Source organism: Myotis myotis, unplaced genomic scaffold (genome assembly GCF_014108235.1).
Source record: "Myotis myotis isolate mMyoMyo1 unplaced genomic scaffold, mMyoMyo1.p scaffold_m19_p_6, whole genome shotgun sequence".
Taxonomy (NCBI): Eukaryota; Metazoa; Chordata; class Mammalia; order Chiroptera; family Vespertilionidae; genus Myotis; species Myotis myotis.
In genome coordinates, this window is record NW_023416368.1 from 80,693,910 (window position 1) to 80,699,909 (window position 6,000).

General features: G+C 56.2%; 1 long non-coding RNA gene across 1 annotated transcript; it reads left to right on the forward strand.

Annotated features, from left to right (window-relative positions):
* The first annotated feature begins 2,083 nt into the window (after nucleotides 1-2,083).
* On the forward strand, nucleotides 2,084-5,218 carry LOC118658768. Its single transcript, XR_004968363.1, has 4 exons — nucleotides 2,084-2,389; nucleotides 2,520-2,653; nucleotides 3,185-3,328; nucleotides 4,759-5,218. It is a non-coding gene; the product is annotated as an uncharacterized LOC118658768 (long non-coding RNA).
* The last annotated feature ends 782 nt before the right edge of the window (nucleotides 5,219-6,000 follow it).

A 6,000-nucleotide genomic window follows, 5' to 3' on the forward strand; every position in this document is an offset into this window, starting at 1 on the left:
CTGGTTTAGCTCAGTGGATAGAGCATCGGCCTGCAGACTGAAGAGTCCTGGGTTCGATTCCAGCCAAGGGCACATGCCTGGGTTGTGGGCTCGATCCCCAGTAGGGGCGTGCAGAATGCAGCCAATCAATGATTCTCATCATTGATGTTTCTATCTCTTTGTCCCTCTCCCTTCCTCTCTGAAACCAATAAAGAAATATATTAAAAACAAAACAAAAACTTGAACCCTGCTCCATGGGATACACTGGGTCCTGAGCAACTGGGTTCTTCCAGGGCCTGGGCATCTGCCCAGGGGCCCTCCTGGTGACCACAAACCTCCGCCAGCAGCCAGGCCTTCCTGCCAGTGGTTCTGCCCTGACCTGCTTTCCGGCAGAGCCAGAGTCCCAGGCAAATCAGCCTGCACCTGTCACCCCTGTGTCCTGCCCACCTGGGGAGATGACACCTTCAACAAGGAGGGGGCTAAGACACAGCACCTCTGGGTAGCAGCCAGGCTCTACACCTTCCTCTGACCTCCATACCATTACCTGTGCTGTGCCCACCCCCTGGCATGCCCTCCTCTCTGGCAACCTATTCCTTCCATAAACATTTATTGAGCACCTACTGTGTACCAGGCCCTGGGCTAAGCAGTCAACAAGACAATCCAGCTACCTGCTTTCAACCTAGCAGGGAGACACAGGAACTGAGGCTGAGATGACTGGGCACTGTGACTGGGTGGGGGCCCCGGAAGACCATGAGAAGGTGATTTGGGGAACCCCAGAAGGACAATAGATGGATTTGGCAAAGCACATGAGGTGCGGGGTGAGGGGTGGGAAGGGAATCCTAGGCAGAGGGACCTGCTTGGACAAAGGCCCTGAGGGAGGCCCCACCCCCACAGGCCAGCTCAGCTGCCACCCAGTCTTCAGCAGCCATGAATGGGTCTTTCATGCCCTGGACCAGGGCAAGGTCAGGCCCGGCTGCTCATTTCCCCTTCCCACCCCTTTCCTCTCCCAACTCCCCCCTCACGCCTTGGGCTCCTGACTGTCTGAGCCCTGACCTGGAAGAGGGTGGCAGGAAGTTCACGGCTCCCCCTGGGGTGAGTCAGGGAGGCCCGGGGAGGGGCAGAGCCTCACCCAAGGTCACCAGAGCCAGCAGCATCCTCCTAGTTTGTGACTTTAAGCGAAGTCCCGCCCCTCTGGGCCTCAGTTTCCCCATCTGAGCTGCCGGTGAGGCAGCACTGAGCTCCCGTCCAGATCCGACCCGGGAGGAATCCGGTGCGGGTTTTGCGGGCGCCCGCGGCACTGACACCTCGTGCCCAGCGCGGCCGGGCTGCGGCCCCGGGTCGCAGGGGCCGGGAGAGACCCGGAGGGGCCCGGAGGCCCCGCGCCGGGCAGAGGCTGAGCCCGGCCCCGGTGCCAGGCGCCAGCGGGGAAAGGACAGCCCGCCCGCAGCCCGCGCGCCCCCGTCCGCGCTCCCGCCCGCCGCCCGCTGTGTGACTCCCGCCCGTGCTGCCCGTCTCTGGGCCCGCGGGAGCCGGGCCTGGCAGCCGCACACCGGCCCCGCCCCCCTCGGGCGGGTCCCAGCCGCGGCCCCCCCGCCGGGTGCGGGCCCCCTTTTGAGCCCCGGGTGGAGGGTCGTCACGGCTGGGTCTGGCCCCAGGTCCCTGGTGTGGCCCGGGAATCCCTTTGGGGCTCGGGAAGGACAGCTCCGATTGGCCGAGGCCTCCTGTGACGTCAGGGCCTCCCCGACGCCCCCTCCTCCAAAGGCACGTGGGGGCGGCCGCCGCAGGGGAGGGGCGCGGGGTCCCGGCGGATTTGGGGTGTCCCCCCAGCCTGAGCCGGCAGCTGGGCGGCGCAGACGCAATTCTCCTCGGACAGATTTTCCCCTCGTCCCACATCCCCCCCGGCCCCCCCAGAGCGGCAGCTGCTCGGGCGGCAGATGCGCCGGCTAAATCCGCACAGCTGGTCCCTCCGCGGAGCTAACCGCCTGGAGTCCTTGGGGTGTGTGTGTGGGGGGGGGGGGCTGGGGGGGGCGGTTGTGTGCGTCCTGGTCCTTACCCTTTCCCGCCCCTGCCCTTTAACCCTTGCTTTCTTGCAGGGGAGGGGGGTTCTCTCGTGGACGCTTTTCCAAGTTCAAATACCCTCCTGGAGGATTTCGGTGTAACTGGTGCCCAGAGAGGGTGTGGACCGTTCCAGAGACGACACGGCACCGTGGGCCTGTTGCCAGAACGTGGCCCGTCTTGTGCATATATTAATCGTTAGAAGGATGAGCTGACATTTATCCAGCAGCTACTGAATGCAGCCCGGCGACTCCAGAACAAGGCTACTGTTATGATCCCATTTTCAGGCGTGGAAACTGAGGCCCAGAGAGAAAAGGCTTGGCCACTCACATAGCCAGGAAATGGGGCTGGATTTGTAAGCCCACACTTTTCATTGTCTCCATGGGCTCTGGGACCCCTAGCTGGGAAGGCTCTTCAGGCAAATGACTTGGGACCTGGGCTGAGTGAGTAGGGTCTCGGCGACCTGCTTCCTGCACCCTTTCTAGGCAAATCTGAACCTGGATGGACCCTCCCTTCCTTGCTTCTTCAGCCCCATCACGAGTACCACTCTCATCTGGAAGCTCTGAGGAGCTCTAGGGGGACTTCCGGAAGGAGGAAGCATCACTCGGAAGTGTTGGAGGTACAGCTGTTAAGGGTCTGACGGTGTCTCTGAATGTGTAACTCTGTACCTGCCCCAGGGCCTTTGCACTTGCCATTCTCTCTGCCTGCAATGCGCTCCCTATAGATTTCTTTTCTTTTTTTTTTTTTTAAAGGGGAGAATGATGATTTTTATTTTTCTTTTTTAAAATATATTTTATTGATTTTTTTTACAGAGAGGAAGGGAGAGGGATAGAGAGTTAGAAACACCAATGAGAGAGAAACATTGATCAGCTGCCTCCTGCACACCCCCTACTGGGGATGTGCCCACAACCAAGGTACATGCCCTTGACCGGGATCGAACCTGGGACCCTTGAGTCCGCAGGCTGACGCTCTATCCACTGAGCCAAACTGGTTAGGGCTCCCCAGATTTCTGTATGGCCCCTCTTTTCCTCTAAGTCTCAGCTCAAATGTCACTCTGCAGGGCGGCCACCGTGACCTCTGCATCTATAGCAACACCCTGTCCGTTCTTTCCTCTCATCCTGCTCTGTTTTTCTTCATTTTATTTCCACAGCCAAGCATTGCAGATTGCCTCTCCCACAGCACCATTTGTCCCCTGCTGGATTCCCATCGCCTAGAACAGGAGTGGGGGACGTCTGGTCCATGGGTCGCTTAAGGTCTGAGGAATCATTTGGTCTGGCCTGCCAAGGCATTAGGGGTGAGTTAATTAAATGTTTGACCAAATAGAGCAGGCTAATTTTTAAGTTGATAATTTTGCATGGCCCGTGAATGAGGTATAAATATACAAATGGCTCTTGGCAGAAAAAAAAGGTTCCCCACTCCTGGCCCAGAACAACCCTGGCACACAGTAGGTACTCAATAAATGTTTGTTATCCAGAAATCTCAGGGACCTGAGCATGAATGGAGGCGGGAGGGCAGCGGTAACCACGGGGAAGGCCATATGGGAGTTCTGTCTTGGTGCGTGTGTCTAGGAGCCTAGGCCATGGCCCTGTCCTGTGCCGCCTTCATCCAGAAGCCCTCTCAGGGCCAACCCCCTCCCACTTTCCCACCCTCACTCTGCTTCAGCCACATCGACCTGCCCCTCCTCGCCATTCCTCCAGTAAGTCAGGCACAGTCCAGCCTGAGGGCCTTCGCACGGGCTGCTCCGTCTGCTTGGGAGGATCCTTGCTGTGCTTGGCCAATGTCACTTTCTCCAACAGAGCAGCTCTTCGTCACCCAGTATTTTTCTTCTAAGATCATCTTACTAATTCATTCTTGAATCAGCGATGGAGTGGTGAGCTGCGCCCCCTTAGAGGCAAGCCAGCAGGTGGTGGAATAGGTGTGCCCACTGCGGGCTGGGGTCCAAACCTCGGCTTTGCCACTTCCCAGCCGTGAGCAAGTTGTTTAATGTGAGGATGTTTCAAAAGATGCCCGGGCCTGGCACACAGTAGGTGCTCCACGAAGATGGGTTTCCTTCTCACTTCCTTCGAGGTCCTAAAGCTCCCCATTTCTTCCTCTTAACTCTTTCCTTGGAAGTTGTGAGGAGCTTTGATGCCCTTGACATTGTTCAGGGCATTGTCTACAGAGGGGGGAAAAAAAAGACAGAACAGACACCTGTATGTCAGGAACAGGTTTTTGCACAGCTGTGTTCATATCAGCATACGTACAATGGCCAGAAGGTGGGAACAGCCCAAGTGTCACGGGTGATAAACACAATGTGGTCCATCCAGACAGGGGAATGTTACTCAGCCTTAAAAAGGAAGGAAGTTCTGACACCTGCTACATCATAGATGAACCCTGAGGACATGGTGCTCAGTGACATAAGCCAGACACAGAAGGACAAATACTGTGTGATCCCACTCACAGGAGGTCCCTAGAGGAGTCAGATCCACAGAGACAGGAAGTAGAGGGTGGGAGCCAGGGGCTGAGTGTGTGTGTGTCGGGGGGGGGGGGGCGGGGGTGCTGGGTAGTTAGTGTTTCATGGGGACAGAGTTCCAGTTTGGGAAAATAAGAAAGTTCTGGAGGCAGACGGTAGGGATGATTATACAATCATGTGAATGTGTTCAATGCCACTGAGATGTACATTACAAATGGCCAAAACAATAAGTATTATTATGTATAGTTTACCATGATTTTTTTTTTTTAAAGAAAAGCTGTTTGGAGGAAAAACCAGATGGGGACAGTGGAGGGGGGTGTGAATGACCTCAGCCAGTGGCGGTTCCATCACTGCCACCAGGGTTAGCGACTCAAGTGATGCTGACGTCAGTGGGTGGCAGTGCCCTCGGCAGGTGCTGAGCTCAGGAACTCCACACCACGCTCCGCGTACCCTCTTGCCCTTCCTGGGGCCAGCTCGGCTCCAGCTACCAAACCTCCAATGTCTTCAGGAAGTAGAACCCAGCCTCATCGGCCTATTTATTCAGCTAACTTTATTGAGCACCTACTGTGTACAGGCTCTAGGCAGTGACCGAGGCTGAGCTGGTTATGGGAGAGTTTATGGTGAGCCAGTGGGACTGTCTGATTGAACTTTTAAAAAGATCCCTCTGGCCCTAACCTGTTTGGCTCAGTGGATAGAGCGTTGGCCTGTGGACTGAAAGGTCCCAGGTTCGATTCCGGTCAAGGGCATGTACCTTGGTTGTGGGCACATCCCCAGTAGGGGGTATGCAGGAGGCAGCTAATCAATGTTTCTCTCTCATTGATGTTTCTAACTCTCTATCCCTCTCCCTTCCTCTCTGTAAAAAATCAACAAAATATATTAAAAAAAAAAAAAAAAGATCCCTCTGGCTGTCTTGTGGAGAAGGATGCACCCTGGACAGCAGTGGCTCAGGGGGATCAGGAGAAGATGACTGCCTTAGACTCGGGGAGCGGCATGGGACCCCGGAGCAGGGAAGGGCTGTGGCGGTGGAAAGTGATAGAAGGATTTGAGAGGCATTTTGGAGGCACAGGACTTGGGGAGCGAGGAAGAGGGAAGAACCCAGAAGGATTCGGAACTTCTTCCCCTCAGCCTCCGCCCCAGCCTGGCTCTTTAATTCTATCTTCCCCATCCTCCCTGGTCTCAGCACATATCACCTCCTCCAGGAAGCCTTCCTGACCACCCTGACTCAGTCTGAACTGTCTGCCTTGGTCCTCCCAGCTTCCCAGCTCCCAACACAATGTCGAAGTCCTATGTGTTCCCTGAGAGAAAGAAGGGAGATTCCAGAGTTTGGGGATCAAACCAGTAAGCTTCACCTCTGGCCTTAAAATCTCATCTGCATCTCCCAGGGACAGTCCCGGCGATGCCCCTCTTTCCTTACACATCTGGCAGGCGGAGGCAAGGGCAGAAGTTGAGCTCCTTGGGGGAAACTGAGGCTCTCTCAGTTGCTTCCCTCCACCGTTTTCCCGTAGGGGGTCCTG